The sequence below is a fragment of the Acomys minous genome (assembly GCF_964271855.1).
Source record: "Acomys minous genome assembly, chromosome: 9".
NCBI lineage: Eukaryota > Metazoa > Chordata > Mammalia > Rodentia > Muridae > Acomys > Acomys minous.
In genome coordinates this window covers 48,240,579-48,259,417 of record NC_140490.1, presented here as the reverse complement: position 1 = coordinate 48,259,417, position 18,839 = coordinate 48,240,579, and the positions used below count along the sequence as shown (strand labels likewise).

Sequence of the window (18,839 nt, the reverse complement as noted above, 5' to 3'; positions counted from 1 at the left end):
GATTGCATTTTTAACCACTGATCCATTTTTTAAAAAGGTAGCTGGTTACTCCAATAACATCTGTGCCACTATTGCACCAGTATATCGTGTAGGCAGGTTGTTATTGTAGCTTGGAGCATTCATAGCTGGGTGAGACTGATGATTATTTTTCTTCTCCATTAGCGTGTATGATTCCTTCAGCACTATGACTGCTGGTCAGTGGGATGAACTCTTAGTTAAGCACCAGCTTGATTTCTCCATGCCTGATCATATAATTATGTGGTGTCTTCAGCAATGGGGTCTTACTGGGAGAATATGTAGGAGGAAGAAATATGGCCAACACATATTCTATTTTAAAAATGTAAAGAAAGTGAAAGAAGATCTTTTGAATTCCTTCTTTTGAGAATACCTTTATTTCTGTTCCAGCCCCCAGTCCCATATTTTTTTTTTCTGACTGTAGGATTCAGGACTGAGAGTAAAAGTTTGCTTCTGATATTTAAAAATTCTCCTGCCATTTCCTGGTGACTCCATTTCTTTTAATGAAAAGTTTATAGTTACTTAAAAACCAACATGCCACTCTGTCCTGTTTTCATGGTTTCTGATAAAAGAAACTATCGGTGGAGCACATCCCATTGTGAAGAGACAGTGGGTAGCATGTGAGAAGGCCCAGTGAAAGGGAAACCGTGGGATGGCAGGATAGCTCGGCGGGCAAGAGCACACTGCGCCCTCACCTCCACCTTGGTACTGTGGTACTGTGCATCCCCGACACACAGCACAAGTAAGTATAACAAAAACTTTCTGAAGCCAGACATCATTTAGGTGTGAACTGTTTTGAAGGGGGTTGGTCCAGTTAATCTAAAATGATGATGGGACCATGAGAGAGACTTCTTCAAGAAATCTCTGCTTGTAATGTATGGGCAGACACAACCATGGGGAGCTCCAGAAGCCTCTGATGACTTCTTTCTGATGTGCATGCAGAGGTTCCTGGTAAAAATAGAGAAACCAGTTTGTCATTTCGCTTCTGTTTCATTGAGCCTAAGAACAGCGGTGTGTGTGTGTGTGTGTGTGTGTGTGTGTGAGAGAGAGAGAGAGAGAGAGAGAGAGAGAGAGAGAGAGAGAGAGAGATGTAGATATGTATTTGTGTGTATATGTATGTGTATGCATATGAGTGTGTTGTGTATGTATGTGTACAGTGGTTTACAGTTGCTCCAATAAATGGTTGCTAGGCATATAGCTTATGTGTGTGGAGAGTACACACTGTGAACAGGATTTTTAATTCATGTGTACTGTTTTATTATCTAGTGAATTTTAAATTAATAAGAACCTCCTCCAGGGTTTCCTACATGAAAAGATCCACATGATATTTTAACGTATTTGGTTCCCAAAATGTGCATTTGAGTTCATTTTTTTTCCTGTCTATTTCTTCCCTTCTTAGCATTCTTAAATAAGAAACGGGTGCTTTTCTTCTAAATGGAAGCCATCTTGGCCCCCTTCTAGAAGGGAACCTGTCACACTATTTCTCCTTTTGAGAATAAGATCTGGTATTTGCCTCTTCAACCAAATCTGGCCACTTATTAGTAGAACAGCTCTTCGAGGTCTTTCTTCCATCATATTAACATTACCCATGCCATAGGTATACCGTCTAGAATAAATTTAATATGCCTGTTAAACCTACACTGTTGAAGTATTCACAAGCCGTGAGTGTCCACTCAGGCTGTGTGTAGCGGGAGGCAGGGAGGTGGCGGCACCCTGAGAGAAACAGTTCTCAGTCTAGAGGTCTGGGAGGTAGCTCTGGATTCTCAGGTGGTCGATGCCAATATTTCTCAAAATTCAGACTTAACATTCAGGAAAAAATAATCTAGCTTCTACCACATCTTTATGGCACCCTGACAAGTTCCTTATTTAGTCATTTCTAATTTTCAGCCCCCAGACATCAGCTTTTGCTTCTGTCACCTGCCCCTGGCACCACGCAGGATGGAGGCTTCAGCTCTGGCACATAGGGGCCTTTCACAATCAACTGTATCTGGCGAAGTCATGCCACAAAGAGTCCTTGGCTGTGCGGCCCCGTAAATAGCTCTCTCTTATGTTGCCTCAAGCACAGATGACAACATGGCTTGAACACAGGCTCTTAGAAGCCATCCGTGGCACAGCTACCGTGAGCCAAAGGTTTTCTTGGAAGAGGTTGCAAACGAAGCCCTAAAAATCCTCTGCTTTGAATTGCACCCAACTGTGTGTGGAGCGCACAAGAAGTAGAGTTGGCTGTCAGAGCCTAACGCCTCTGTCAGGCAAGCTCTTCCCACAGAGGTTAGGGCAGGATGCGCGGCTTTGTGTGAGCACCAGATTGTTGTAGAAGGAAAGCAAATGTGCCAGTTAGGTTTTCGATTTTCATGTTCTAAAAGTGTAACGTGGTGGGCTAGGAGTAGTTGGGTCTGGAAAGGAAAAGACAGATGTCCACAGTGGAACCCCCCCCATACCCCTGTGGATTTCCCACTCTGTGCTATTTGTCCTGCCAATTCTACACTGTCTTAGCAGATAACATGGAGGAGGTATTAAAAGTGGGAATCAACTAACTCAGTCTTGGGCCTCCCATTTAACTAGCTACTCATGGGCTACCGTTCTTTGAACGTGCCTCCTCACTTATAGATGAGGGGAAACCCGATGGCCACAGTGGGGTACACCTGCAGTCATAGTCTTTTCAAGACTGAGGGGGACAGGTGTCAGATCTCAAGGTTGAGGCCACCTGGATTATATAGTGAGGCATTGTCTCGAAGAACTAAAATAAGGCAAAAAGGGAGAAAATTCAGGTTTGAGATCATCACAATGATAGTGAGAAAGGCCTTAAAGGTTATTATGGCCATTATAAGTTAGCATTTATTTTTGAGACTACTGTGTTCACACACACATACATGCAAGTTGAAGTCAGAAGACAATGTCAGGTATCTTCCTTAATTCCTCTCTTCTCTCTCTCTCCTATATCTTCCCATTTGAGCTAGATTGGCTAGCCACCTAGTCTTCAGAGATCCTCCTATCTCTGCCTTCTTGGCATTGGAATTATGGATGCATGTTGCCATGTCAGGCATGTGTGTATGTGTGTGTGTTTGTGTGTGTTCATGTGTGAGAGAGTGTGTCTAATTGTGTTTGTATGTGTGTGTCTGAGTGCATGTGTGTATATGTGTGAGAGTATGTGTGTGTGCATATGTGTTAGTGTGCATCTAAGTGCATGTGTGTATGTGTGTGTTTGTGTGTGTGTGCCATTTTCCTGACCCATGAGTTGGCATTTTAATAACACTGAGATCTAGCAAGACACTCAGTGGTAAAAGGAATTTCACAAGTCCTGACCACCCGGATTTTACCCCTAGCCCCACATGATCCAAGAAGAAAAGTAACTCCCAAAACTTGTTCTCTGACCTACACACACACACTGTCTCATGCGTGCACTTATAAAATAAACAAATACATAAAAATCTAAGTGAGCTACTTTTAAAAGTTTTGAAAGCCATATGCTCTAAATGTTTTATCATAATAACTATTAGTAATTAGAATAAGCGTTTCGGATGGTAAATATTTATTGAGTGCCCACAGTGCACTGAACTCTTTTCAGACTCCCCTGGTGTGTGGTTATCATGGCAGAACTAAGCAAAGACTGAGAACACGTGTGGAGAGGAGTCTCTGCTGTTTTAAGGGGGAATCTGTGCTTCACGGTCCTTACTCACTCATGTTTTATTCGGCTCATCCAGGTCCTAATTCGTGCATTTAAACTTTTAAACGAAGACCCCATGCCCCTTGGAGGTAGAACACAAGCCTCCCCCGGTCACTGGTACCCTGTCTTGAGTGTCCGAATATATTTTGATCAACAGTTCTCTACAAGAGATAGTTTTTCACCCACATTGTCTTTGGTAATGTCCAGAGGCAATTTTTTATTCTCACAATGGCTGAAACTACTGGCATCTACGTATTATAAGACAGAGGTAGCACTCAGTGGCCTATTGTGACTGGAGCATCTTGACTTTGAGCTTGATGACATGACAACAGTGATGATGTAGGAGACTACGATTTAGAGAAGCAAAAATACCTAAGTAAATGGACAATGCTGAGCCATGCTGCAGCCATGCTGTGTGAGCAGCGTCGGCCAGTCATCACGTGAAGGCTCCTCGCCCTTCATGATCCATATTCTTCACTTTGTGTTTTGAAAAGTTAGCTTCTTCCATCAGGTTGTGTTTAGTGAAGTTCAATGAGAGGACTTTTAAATAAAAAATATGAAAATAAAAAACTTGAAAAAGCTGAGTGTGGTGGCTCACACCTGTAATCCCAGCTCTCGGGGAGGCAGAGGCAGAGGCAGGCAGATCTCTGAGTTCAAGGCCAGCCTGGTCTACAAGGCAAGTCCAAGGCAGCCAAAGCTACACAGAGAAACCTTGTCTCAAAAAAATTTGGAAAACAAACAACAAAACTGTGCTCTTTTTCCATCCCATATAGGTTGAATGAGAATTTCCGAGTCCGAGACCTAAGTATCCTGAAAAAGCATGTCACCCTCAGTGTGGTTAAACACTACAACTAGAATGCATGCAACATTATTTTATTGCTGTGAAAAATAAATCCTAAGGAGAGAAAACAACAAGTGGACCATAGAAAAGACTAGAATTCTAAGCACTACTAACCCATCTATGAGCTGCGTTTTGTTTCACTGCTGCTGTTTAATCCAGGCTCATGGATGGAGAAACCAGATGTAGCCACTGATGAAGAGGGAAGAGCTCTGAGAGTGTCTCTAGTTTAAGCGCAAAGAGAAGAAAAATATAAAACCTCTTTCAGGCACATGCTATGACATATTACATAAGGACAGTTAAACCAACAAAAACAAAAACAATAGAAACCCAGCTCCTCTAACAGGGTCAGAATTCTGCTTCTGTAACAAAATACCTGAGGCAAATGCTTCATAAAGAGAAAATGGTTTATTGCACTTGCGGTTTTGGAGGCCCAAAGATATGGTATTTAAATGGGACTCAGTTTTGGTACCCTGCCTGATGGTGAGCACTGTGATGGGAGCATGTGAGTCTCAAGTCAAAAGAGTGGAGGGAGGGGCTTGGAGTGGGAGGAGACGGGGAAAGAATGGAGAGAGGGGCACTGAGATCCTGCCAGCAGGCTCTGTGACTCAAGAACTTCCCATATGACCAGACTTTCTGAAGTTTTGTCTTCCTCCCAACAGCACCATGCAGAGACCAAACTTTTAAGTCACATGTCTTAGAGGGGCAATCACAATCCAAACTACAGCACTATTTATTCCATGAGGATTGTCACCCTTCCCTGGCCTCCCATGGGCCACTTTTCTGAAAGAGCCTTGTGGCATGGATCTGGCCAGACAGAAATAAGCTGAGACGCTGCTGTCGACAGCGCAGCACTTCACTTGCTCCTGAAACTTCTGCATGCTCTGTGTTTTGCGTCTGAGACATTCTCTCACCTCCTGCTTATTTTACGTTTTCCAACTCATTTATGTTTAAAGAGATCCTTGTTGGTGCCAAGACAATAGTTTGCTCTTTCGCAAACTGATAGCAAGGCCCCATTACTGCAGAAAAAAAAAAAACCACACAATTCATTGATCGTGAAGAGGTTGAGCAGCTGCCTACATAGAACCTTCACTCCCATGTTCTAGTGTCTACAGTGTGGGGAGGTTTTCTATACATCACCAACAGAGAAAAGTAAACATGAAGCCAGCCACAAACCCTCGGATCCACAATGGTGTCTTGCCTGCGAAATATGCTAGTATAACGGTGAAACGAATCTGTGGGAGCAACCAGCCGATGTCTGATTTGATTTAAGGCTCACTCCATGAAATGGAACCCATACCTGACACGATTTGGGGCACCAAAAAGCAGAGGTTAGATAACCCAGAGGCTAGGGTAAAAACCAAATACTACTAGCCTGAAAAAAATTAAGTAACAATAACACAACTCCTAATGGCATACTGCTGTACTTACAGATTGGTACCTTATTCAGTCATCATCAGAGAGGCTTCCTCCTGCTGCAGACAGGATCAAATACAGACCCACAGTCAACGTTACACAGAGAGTGAGAGACCTTGGAACACTCAGCCTTAAACAAGATGTCTCCATCAAATTCCTCCTCCCAGAGCTCCGGCAACCCTGCTGAAGAGGAGGCAGAAGGAGATGGAGGACATCAGGAGAACAGGGCCCTCGAAAACAACTGAGCAAATCTTGTGTGAACTCATAGAGATAGAAGCAGCAGTCACAGGACCTACACAGGTCTGCCCCAGGTCTTATGTGTATATATTATAGCATGCAGTTTAGTGTTTTTATGGGACTCCTGTGTGTGTGTGTGTGTGTGTGTGTGTGTGTGTGTGTGTGTGTGTGTGTACAAGTATGTGTTTGATTCTTGTGCCTTCTCTTGGGGACTTTTAAGTTTTCTGTTGGCTTGGCTTGTCCAACCTTGATATGATGGTTTTTGTTTTATCTTATTATATTTTATTTTCTGATTTTGTTTGTTATCTTCTAGGTGCGTCTTCTTTTCTAATGAGAGATTGAAAGGGAGTAGATCTGGATGGGAGGAGACGTGGCTGGAAACTGGGAGAGGTAGAGGAAAGGGAAACTGCATTCAGAGTGTATTGTATGAGAAAAAAACTATATTTAAGAAAAGAAAATAGAAAAAATAGATTCTTACTAATTTCTAGCATAAGACACAGAATAAAGAAGTAAATTCATAACAGAAAGAGGTTTATCAAGCCCGCATTTCTAAACCTCCCAACTTTCTGCATTTGTGTTTCTTGGTCAGGCTACTATTTGTATGGTTTTTTTTTTGTTTTGTTTTGTTTTGTTTTCACTAGGAACCATGAATCTAACCCAGGTAGCTGGAAGGAAGCTAAAACAGTCTTTGGTTTCTTTGGTAGGAGGAGCAGGAGTGGAGGGAGGAATCTACAGAGAAGTTATAAGGGCGATTGATTCATTTGAACTCTTATGTAAAGAGGCTGGAGGGCAGCGCAACAGTTAAGGGCACTGGCTTCTCTCGCAGAGGAACTAGGTTCGATTCCCCACACCCACATGATGGGCCATAATCATCTATAATTCCAGTCCCAGAAGACCCTGTGTCCTCTACTGTCTTTTAGGGCACCAAGCACACACATAGTGCACATACATACATGCAGGCAAAACACCCATGCACACAAAATAAAAATAAATAAATACAACTTTGATTAACAAGAAGAAAAATTGCAGGTGTGTGTTAGGACATATTATGAAAGATCATGAGGAAGTGAGGTAGTTAAAAGGAGGCTGGAAGAAAAAGAGAAGCATAGTAAAGGAAGGGGTTCAAAGGAAGACAAGGCTGGAGGACAGAGAAACTGGCACCCTCTGTACCCCTGTCTACCACATCTACCCCATGTCCTGCCTCCCCAAAGCTTCACCTGTTCCTTATTTCCTAGCCAAAAAAACCAAAAAATCAAAAAACAAAAAACAAAAAAACAATCAACCAACCAACCAAACAAACAAACAAAACTCTAGACTTTATGATGGGAGTTTAACAATATAAACTGTGATGGATTTCATTTGAACTTCTTAGTATTTCATTGCTTTTTCTTGCCTACAGGAAGTGGGGTGGTTCTTTTTCATTTCAGTTCCCCCTTCTTCCTCCCTTTCAAAACACCATCTCTCATGACTAAAAGCCAAATTCGCTCATCATCTCAACCTCTGGTCACCTCAGCTAAGAAGCTGATTGTGGGCTGAGCACGTGTGCACGAAGGGGAGGAGTGTGAAGCTAGCTATCATTTCCAGCTCAGAATTTTAAACTTGTAAAAGTGAAATTATTATATTGCAAAATATGCTAATTTTTGGCTTATACCAGAAGATTTTTTTTTTTTTTTTGTATTTGGAGCTTAGTTACTCTGTGTAAAAAATTCCTGGTAAATTATTTGCTCTTGTTTTATGTTGGACAGTAAATATTTGAACACTCATCATTTCCTCATTAGGGGCTTTTTCTAGTTGTGTTTATGTCACCAAGTGGAAATGTCTTTGGCCAACTGAAGACATTTTTAGCTCTCTCAAGATTCTGATAGCAAATACTTCCAGAACAAGACATAAGTTTACTCTTGCATGGGGTACATAACCTTTGAAAAAGATGATACAGAGATCAGATAACACTGGGGCGGGGGGGGGGGGGGGAATGGTCTATGTATCATATAATCAACAGTGTAGGGAATTGTGGTAGGCTTTCAGAAAATTAGCCATGTTCTTGTGAAACTAAGGTCGGTTCTTATTTCTCTCACCCCCAGAACGTGCCAGTAACCTAAGGATGAGCAAAGAATATCACTCATCACCATTACATTCCTCCGTAGTAAAAACACTGACATAACAAAAACACAGCAGTGATAGTAATAAGGCGAACAGATGACAGGAGCAACATAGCATTGTTGCAGTCAGCAAGGAACTATATACACAGCGGTGGACTGTATGGGAAGTGTAGTTCAGAACATGGGCACTCTGGCAAGAGATCACATCCAAAGACCTTCTAGGTCTGCGTGATTCTGTTGGAATGCAGACACACCTTTAATCCCAGGAAACAGAGACAAGCAGATTTCTGAATTCAAGGCCAGCCTGGTATAGAGCAGGTTTCAGGTGAAGAAAAGCTTAGGTCCAGTGTTGGTGGCACACGCCTTTATCCCAGCACTCGGGAGACAGAGGCAGGCAGATGTCTTAGTTCTAGTCAGTGCTCTTCAGGCAGTTTGGTTGAGTCAGTGAGTTGGAAGGCAGCGCAGTAGAGTTGAGCTTTTGTAGTTCAGTTCATGGAATTCAGAGGCAGTATGAGAGTTTCGCAGAGAGAGGCTGGAGAGAGAACAAACTAGACGCAGGTGAAGATATAATAAGCCAGAGAATGAGAAGGAGCCATGAGATTAGAACAGATTGCCAAAGTTAGTATGGGGCCCAAGAAGAGCAGTTCAGTCAGAGGCCGAAAGAGAAATCAGATTGAATCAGTCAGAGAGGAGAGGAGTTTGTGCCAGAACAGCTGATTTGAACCAGCCAACAAAAGTTCAGAAAGAGCTAGAAAGGGTAAGTTTATTCAGCAGTAAGCCTCAGAGACCGAAAACATTTTAGGCCTAGATAAGATTGTGTGGTGGCTAGAAGCTTCTAGAACTAGGCCTAGGTTAGCAGACGGAGGCACTTAGCCTCAGAGACGACAATTATATCAGGTGAATAAAAGTTACTTTTACAGTGGGCCTCTAAGACTATATTAGAACTGGAAAATTCTAGCAGCCTAATGACATTAATATTGTGACACAATGCATGACACGTATTTGTACCCGTGCTTATGTGAACAGAATCTGGCAGTTATGTAAAGGTAAACCACAAAAACTGTATGCATACACAATACTTAATAATATCCTTCATTTCAGAGAAGTCCTGACAGGAACTCACACAGCTAGCCACATCTCACCCACAGTTGGAAGCAGACAAGCCTCATCCACCCCTGCTACCAGCCAGCTTTTTCACTGCTATACAGTTCAGGGCCAGACCTAGGACATGGTATCACTCATGTTCAGGGTGGGTCTTTCCACTTCTGTTAATAACCAAAAACATGCCCCTCCCCCACATGCCCACAGGCCAACCCGATCTAAATAACTCCCCATAAATCACTCTTCCCAGGTGATTTCTAGGCTGTGCCAAGCAGATAGTTAAAACTAACCAGCACGATGTATTTACTGAGGCAGGGACGATGGCGGGGGAGGGGGGAGCTTACTGGAAACATGCTGTGTGACACTCCAGTAGACTCTTTGATCCTGTGTTTATGGTTACTGTGTGTGTTGGTAAAACATTCTTGGGTGCTTGATTTAATCTCATGGTTTGCTCATCGTGGGCCCTAAATATAAAAAATCCAGTGCTAATGTTGCTAGCAAGAGGTCACATCAAGTAATTGACCTGGAAATGAAATTTAAAGTGATTAAGGGCTATGAAGGTGGAAAATCAATGCTGGTTATTGCCCTCCAGTCAAGCATGCCCCAGTTTGCAGCTACAATCTTGAAAAAATGTGAATGAGGGGATCGAAGCCGTTTAAGGATCTGATTTGTGGAAGGCAATGGAGACTGGTGTGGTAATCCTAGCCCTCGGGAGAAGGAGGTGAGGAGCAGAAGATTTAGAGCCATCCTGGGCTACACCCAAGGCTAACCTGGGCTCTCTGAAACCCTATTTTCAAAAGCCAAAATAAACAGTCTGGATGATGCTCTGTGAGCTATGGAGAAGCCTCCCATGGCCCGCACTGAAGACCTTGCAGAGCTACAGCTCTCTCACAGCAAAACAGTCAGGGCCATTTGCTGTGGTGAAACTGGATCCGGCCACAGTGTTGAGGTTCCGGGTGGTTTGAGCTAGTTAAGGAGCTACTTGGTACTAGATGTCAGAAGGTGCAGTGAGCCTCCCGGGCTGAGGGCTCTCGGACACTCAAGGAAAGCTGGCTGTGAGAGGGAACTACTCACCAGAGAAGATCTTCAGTATGGGTGACACTTCTCTGTTCTGGAAAAGGAGGCCAGAAAGCAGCTCCATGCACATGGAGGTAGAGTTGGCAGCCGCTCCAAGGCTTTAAGGCAAGGTAAGAGTCTTCCTAAAGAGCAGTGCTGTTAGAGGCGGAAAGTCGGGCCTTATGTGATCTGGCATGGCAAGGACCCCAGGACCTTCCAGTGTGACTCTCCAGCATGACGATAGACACCTACTGGTGGCCTGCAGGAGTAGAAAGAAGTCAAAGACAACGCAACTCCTCTCCAGGCACCCCTACTGAATAGCTATGCCAGAACAAGAAGACCATTTGGAGAACACAGTCTTTGATATTTTGCTTGTGTGGATGTGTGTACACAAGTGACTCCATGTTGTCCCCACGGTGGGGTCACTGCCTGAAGATGCATTTCAAATTCTGGAACATGTGACTGTACTCTGGAGCTGTACCAGACTCTATCTACACCTGTGATCTTGGGATTATAATCACATTTTACAGTTGAATAAGCTGAGGTACAGAGGGTTTAGGTCATGGCCAAGCAATGTCACAACACAGGGAGTCCAACTACACATGCCGATGAATATAGACTTTCAGTGACGGTACCTTTCCTATGGAGTCTGCCAGCAGGTCTAAATGCTACTTTAGAGATTGCCAGTGGCATGCTTGAGCTTGCTTTTAGGGGTTTGGTGGCCACTACTTCACTCATCCACACTGTGCTAGCTTGCTTCCCGGCATCCACACACACCCTGCACCTTTATAAGTGAAATATTCCCTTGAACCGGTCACTGTCAGCTCCCACCAGCATTCTGGCCTGAACTGCCCGCACAACACCATGCTGGGCTCTCAGCCATGCAAGGTCTACATTCCCTGAGCTAGCGTTACCTTCACTATTTCCTGTCCCACTGTTACGCAGCATTTGTCCTCTCTCCTGAATTGCTGTTTCATAGTGCTGCTTTGGGCTCAGTAAGTCTCTCAAATATGATCTGATCATTGTTTCTACCTTAAGCTTGGCTCATCCGCCAGAGCTTATTTGCAAAGGCCAGCGCTGTTTTTAGTTCAGTGGCCTGCTCAGAAACTCCCCAGGGATCAGAGGAGTCGCCCGTGCCTGGAAATCTTTCTCTACACATCACTGATCTGAGGCATAATCTATAAGCACGCACACACAATGCACCCAATGGTCACAGGTTTCCTCTCCTGCTTCTGGAATATCAGAGCTGGGAAAAATATTCAGAACCGGAGCTGGGCTCTTGCTGGTGAAGCAGAGGATGTGCAGGGCAGAGGCAGCGGCCTTTGTGATTTGCAGTGTTTTCATTCTGCAGCTTGCACGGCAGGGACCCTGACATCAGAAGCTCTGATGGCCCGAGGCTGTGTTGGAAAGAAAAAGAAATAAAGACAGCCTGCCCTACTTCCAGTTTATCTAGTAATCCGTGTGCAGCGGCCGGGCAAGACTGTGTGGATGAGCGACCTCTAGTGGCCGCAAATGGGAAGCGCTTTCCCCAGCTTTGCAGGCTGAAAGGTAGGTTTGCGTCCATCCTCATCTGCAGGGTAGGAGGATTTAGATAGATGAAATACAAACAATGCAAACTTAAGGAGCTTATCGTCCAGCCCGAGGAAGTCGGAAGAACATACAGTTTCTCTTTTGAGATGATTGTGTAGGAACTTCCAAGGAGGCAAAGTAGGTAACTCAGGGAGCTGAGCCTAGAGGGACAAAGGAACTTTCGAGAACAATTGGAAGGCCATCATTGGATAGAAGGATGCAGGAGAGAAAAAAGTCCCTGATTACATGAAAAATATTCCAAATGAAAAAGATTGGGTCATATAAGGTATATTTGGGTTGCCTGTAAAGTCAGCCTCAGAACTTAGACTACATCAGTTCTCTCTCTCTCTCTCTCTCTCTCTCTCTCTCTCTCTCTCTCTCTCTCTCTCTCTCTCGTGTGTGTGTGTGTGTGTGTGTGTGTGTGTGTGTGTGTGTTTGCAGGTTCTCTGTGCTTATGGAGGTCAGAAGACAAATTATAACAGTTGGTTCTCTTAGTCCTGCGGTGAGACCAGGGAATTAAACTTGGGTCACCAAGCTTGATAACAAGTGTCTTTGTCCCCAAAGCCATCTCACTCATCTCCTTGGACTCTTTGTGTAGTACCCGTCTTGGCTTTTCATTTGTAGAAAACTATCTTATCTCCCAGCCTGGGCAACTCCTTTGACCCAAGTGTGTGTGTGTGTGTGTGTGTGTGTGTGTGTGTGTGTGTGTCTGTCTGTCTGTCTGTCTGTCTGTCTGTGTGTGTGACACATTATGTTCCAATGACAACAACATAACACCAGGGGTGATGAGCTCAACTCCACCAGGGCTGAGTAGCTAGCACAGACATATGAAATAGACCCCAGGTAGGATTCTGTCTCGGACTCGATTTGTAGACCAGGCTGGCCTCAAACTCACAAAGATCCTCCTGCCTCTGCCTCCTGAGTGCTGAGACTAAAGCTGTGTGCCACCAAGCCCGGCATATTTTCAGCTTTTAGTGACATTGGCTAACCTAGAGTAATGAGTACAGATGGAAGAAATAGAGGCTATTAAAAAGAAGATGATTAAAACCTGTGGAGGAAGGGGGTGTCCATGAAATAATCCATAGAGACAAGAATGAAACTCAGTTCAGTGCAACCTCGTCTCCATCGCTGGCTCAAAGTTTGAGAGTCTGACACTAGTTCATTTATTTTAGCCAAGTTTAAGCACAACACATTTTTGGGGGGAAAAAGTTTTCTGATAACAATTAACTCACTCCCAAGTGTATTACAAATGTAAAACGTGTTTACACTGAAGTTCTTTACAAAGTACGCCTGGGTTTTTTCACAAAGATGGCCAGTGCTGACTCAGGGATAGTGGCCAAGATTTAGGGTCTAGGGAGAATGACTGAGGTTTACATAAAGCTTGTGGTGTCAGGATTGGCCTGGGCATAAGATAACATAGAAGTCACTTAGGGTGTTGTAAAGAACAAGTGACATCACTCATAAGAATGGATTTTATGGTCTAGAAGCAATGCTCAAGATTTAGGGGGAAGGTCTGGGATAGCAAAACATAAATTTAGGAGATGTAGGCTGAGCATGGCTCAACAGATAGTGAAGGGTCACCAGGTTGTAAACTACATCCTTTCTTCTGCAGCATTATGAGAGAACAGTGAGCATCTTCTTCCTTTGAGGAGCCAAGCTTTCTGTTTAACTTTTCCTGGTTTCTCCATCCCTTACCTATATGTACAAGGACTTTTGCCCTCTTCAAAAATGCCTGCCCAGCAGTCAGTGGCATTTATTACTGAGGTTCTGGGCAATTGTTATAACCAGGAACCCAGATCTAGGCTAATGAGATGGCTCAGTGCATAAAGGGGCTTGCTGCCAAGCCTAATGATCTGGGTTTGATTCCTGGAACCCACTTGGTGGAAGGAGAAAACCAGCTCCTGAAAATCTTTTGACCTCCATACAAATGTCATGACAAATGTGCACCCACAGATGTACATATGACACACATGCATAAAGGTATGTATATAAATAAAGGTAACATTAAAAAAAAAAAGAGCACAGGGATGGTGCCAAGTGTCCCAAGCACTCACCAGAAGTGCATTCTCATGTGTGGAATCTCTCTTTGTTGAATGAATGTTCAGTTAGTTTTTAAATAAAACATTGTGTGGCTCCAATAAAATATTTCGCCTTGAGTCCTCACTCTATAAACTGAGATATAGGCTAACCTAGTTTAATCTGGGTGGGGTGGGGGTGGGGGCTTCGGTGCTTTGAATTAAGAAACATTTTGTGACAATTCTTGTGGTTTGATGATATCTCTTGGCTTTGGTTTCTCTGTGTATTTCTTTTGTTTATTTATTTTTATGTGTATGGGGGTTTTGAATGCATGTATGTCTGTGTGCACCGCAGGTCTGCACGACGCCCGTGGAGACTAGAAGAGGGTGTTGGTGCCCCTGAGACTGGAGTTAGAGACAGATGGTTGTGAGCTGCCAGACACTGTGATGGGAATCAAACCAGGGTCCTGTAGATGTGCAGCCAGTGCTCGTAACTACTGAGCCCATCTCTCCAGGCCTATTCTTTGCATTTCTCTTTTATGAGAATGGTCCATGAGAGTGTATTGTATAATGGGTACACTGGGAAAAGCCCAGGAACCTTTGCCCCGGTTATGTTGTTTCTCTTTAATAAGTTGGGGCTTATTTTCTCATCAGTGGAGTTTGCAGTCTAATGAAGGTCTGTTTGGCTCAAATGTTCTAATTCCTACCATAGCACCTAGACCTAGAATTCCAAAATTCTTGTTTCCTTGTGAGAGGGGATTCATGGTCACTCCCTCTGCTCTGAAGGACAAGGTAAACTGTACAGCATAATGAACTGGGAACTTTTGCAACAGTAGTAATGTCATGGCATTAGGCCTCATTCTGATGATCCTCAGGATGGTCACAGGGACAGTGACACTAGGTTAAGGGAGGACTAAGGACCACTGGTGTAGGCAGAGGTAGGCTTTCCACCCAGCCTCAAAACCCAACAGACATCAAGACCTCTTTCCAACCAAGCAAAGAAAGTCAATAAAATATGAACAATCAGAACCTGGACAATATACAAAGGTTGTGTTGCCCAACATATCCAAATGCTGTGATCAACCCTTGTCAGCCTAGCTGGAAACCCAATGTTCCTGTGATAATCACACCACGGGACAGGCTGGCTCCTGCTACACAATAATACATAGTCACAAATGCAGCCCATAATAATACCCGGCCTCTATTTCACATTGTGAGGCTCATTCATTATGGACTTTTTATATTAATTCTGACCTTCTCAAATATTGAGTTTGCATCTTTTACCGTGGGTGCTGGATTTTTGGCTGATCTTTTCAATTTAGTACCCAAGACAACGGCCTCTTTTTATCCTACCCTAATTCAAGTAATCTCTATTTGGGCGAGTTACCCACATTGAGCCTCCAGTACTCATGGGTAAGATGTGCCTACTCTTTAAGCTATAATTAAATGAAGTCATGTAGTGAAGTTACTAGCACAAAGTGCAGTAGATGCTAACATGGGTTGGCAATTATTCCATCCAAATAATGTGTAATGGTTGCCATGGTTACTATTTGTTGGCATATTTCAAGAAAACTTGGAATTACAGGTTGGGGGTGTGTGAAGGATTAGAGTTCATAAGCCATCTCCAAGCTAGGTTGTAGGTTACAGGTATTCAGTCTCTTATACAGAACTCAATCCAAAATATTCATGTATTATGACTGGCTGGTGATTATGTGGTGTGTGTATGTGTGTGTGTGCTGTGTATGTACATGCACGTGCATGTATGTATATGTATGTGTGTGTATGTGTGCGTGTGTGTGTGTGCACCCATGGATGTGTGCCCTAATGGGCATTGTTGTTATTATTTGAAGAAAGAGATCTACAGATTTAAAGTAATAGCAGACTGATCTGATCGTCTAGATTATATTTTAATGACAATGAGATGGAGCTGGGACATCATGTGACTTTAGATTCTGATAAGTGGGGCAGCATGCAGGCCCCCAGTTCTTCGTTTGGAGCAGCCTCTCAAACAGGACTGGTTGTGGCCTCGGTTGATGACTTAATGAGTAAAGTCCTTGCCACGCAAGCCTGAGGGCCAGAGTTTGGATCCCCCAGAACCCATTAAAAAATCCAGTGGGCTTAGCAGTTGATCTGTAATTTTACTGCTTGGGGGAAAAGATGGATATAGTGGCTTTCCAAGGCCAGCTAGCTAGCTAGACCAGCTGAGTCAGTAAGCTCCGGGTTCAGGTGAGAGACAGCTGAACTGCCTCAATATACAAGGTGGAAAGGCAATTAAGGAAGATGCATAGTGTCAGCCTCTGGCCTCCACACACATACCCACATGTGTATACCTACATATGAGCACACATGCACATGCCAATAAAATAAAAATAAATGATACTGGATGTAAAATGATGTATAATGGGCCCAGTGCAAAATAAAAGCTCAGGGCCTCTTGCTAAATAATTACTAATAATGTCAAGACAACAAATTACTGAGACAAATGTGGAGTCCTTCTGGGCACAGGGCCTTATGCCTTATATGGAGCATGTAGTCATGAAGTCCACCCCATTTCCAGAACAGGCCTAGACTGCGGTCCACAGCCATATGTACTGAGTAACGCTTTGTTGTCCAGTCACACATTCAGTGCAGTGGGACCATTCAATGTCTCTGCTGTTTATTATGGAAGCCACCAAATTACACGTGACCACCGAGCACTTGAGATGCAGATGTTGTGACTAAAACCAAAGTGTTGTTGATTTGCAGTTAAATTTTGGTGTCCCACGTGTCTCCTGGATTTCATATTGCCTGGATTTCATAATGCCTGGATTTCATATTGCCTGGCACAAGTTGGGTGTCAACTTTGCTCAGCAGGCCCCTTTTCTACTTTAGTAGTTTGTCAACTTCTAAACTAATGGAGAGCTTTATATCCAGCAGATATCAGGACAGATCTTTGTGTGTGTGTGTGTGTGCTTTAATTGATCTATTGAAATGTTTCTTCAATCTAGCAGGTAATGCTGTTCCAAATACTTTTATGGAAAAGAAATGGCCTGATTTGTAAAATCATTTCCTGCATTTTAAAAAAATCTTTTTTAATTGACTTTTAGGCACTGTCGGCAATTCATAAGTTAAAAGTTTCTTGTCTGCTTTCATAGGAAATGATTGACAGCCTTTAAGTGCTGTCTGAGTTAAATCAAAGTGACTGACACTCTTCCAGCAGATGTGCTTCCTTACAGCTTGGAATATGATTTGTTCTCCCTAGTGTGAAGGCTTTCAGGTGTCTGCTTCTCCTCAGACATTTAACCCTCTGTGTGCAGATGTTGTGGTTTGGGTTGCTGGAATAAGCCCAAACAGGAATCAGCCTTACAGCCAAGCCACCAGGCCGATGTTATGAAACAGATGATTTTTTTGTTGTTGCTGTTCTGACTTTGAACTGAGTGAAATATCCATGTTGTGAGTCTCTGGTGGGACTCTTCTGATTTCCAAACTATGTTCAAGAGTTTCTACTTTTGTTTTGAAACAGGATTGGGGGGGGGCGGTTGGTGACTGAGAAAGAAAGATATTAAGAAAATATAGACAAGGAGAAAGAAGGAGAGGAGACATAGGGAAAAGCAGGGAAATGAGGGAGAGAAAAGGGAAGAAATGAAATAAGAGAAGAGGAAGGAAGGAGGAAAGAGAAAAAGAGAGAAGAAGGAGGAGAGAGAGAGAGAGAGAGAGGGAGAGAGAGAGAGGGAGGGAGAACCTGGCCTCTGATTTCGATAAGGAGATGCCATCATAAGGTCAGAAGATGGGGAAATATGAAAAGGTATCAGTTAAGGCAAATGCCCTCTGAACCAAAACCCCATGCTACAAGGATTTGTAAGCACCAGGGAGAATGACCCTTGGTTCCTACAATGACTGTTTTCCCGCTCCGGGTCTGCAGTTAGTTCATGACTCTTGACATCAAAGCTGAGCACCCAGAAAGGATGACACATTCTCCAAATGTTGCTTGACCGTTCCAAGCTACACTGAAAACGGACCCAGGAATTTCTGTGAAGTTGGTAGAGCAGAGAGGACAGTAGGCAGAAGATGGGGCAAGAAGCAAGCATGAGATCAACTGGTCAGACACTTTGGAGAAAACAAATATTGCCAAATCTTTATCCTCTGCAAATCAATCCCAGATAGATGAAACATTTATGAGTTAAAAGCAAACAAAGCCACAGACTATAAAAGTATTGCAGAAAGCGGAGACTTTCCAGGGCAAGAATGTCATGTGCATTTAATTTGACCAAGCTCTGCTAAGCCATTGTCCTGGCTGGCCGTACTTTCCTTTGCCAGGGTGAGAGGGGTTCCAAGTCTACGAATGTGTGACAGCACTCTGTACTGTGTGAATGCTGGTCCCTACCATTCTAATGAGGCATGCAGTGATAGCTTATTACTGCTTTAAAATGCATTTCTTCAATCAATGAAGGAGCTTAAAGATCTCTTCGTATGCTTGCTAGTTTGAAGCATTTCATTTCTCATAAAATTCGGGCTTATATCCATTTCCCAATTTCTTTGCCTACATTCCTGCCCCCAAAGGCCCATGGGTAGACACTGTGTTGACTATGGGGTTGGAGAACTGGTAGTGAGCAAATACCCATCATTAGGAGACTGGATAAGTAGAGTGTGACATATATACACCATAGGGGACTATTGTACTCATTTCTCACGGTTGAGGCAGAACACTGGAGAGATGTAACCTAGGAGAAGAGAGCTTTATTTCAGCCCATGGTCTTGAACAACAGAGATACAAGATGGTTAATTCATATCTCAGTAGCCAGTCAGACTGGAGCTCAGACCCCAGACCGGAGCCATGGTTGGATATATAG

General features: G+C 43.5%; 1 long non-coding RNA gene across 1 annotated transcript in view; it reads left to right on the top strand.

The window, feature by feature from the left end:
* LOC311606020 overlaps positions 1–4,971 on the top strand; it is a 186,698-nt gene extending 181,727 nt beyond the window's left edge. The window contains exon 3 of the long non-coding RNA XR_014782160.1: positions 4,453–4,971. This is a non-coding gene — a long non-coding RNA (uncharacterized lncRNA). The remainder of the gene's footprint in view (positions 1–4,452) is intronic.
* The last annotated feature ends 13,868 nt before the right edge of the window (positions 4,972–18,839 follow it).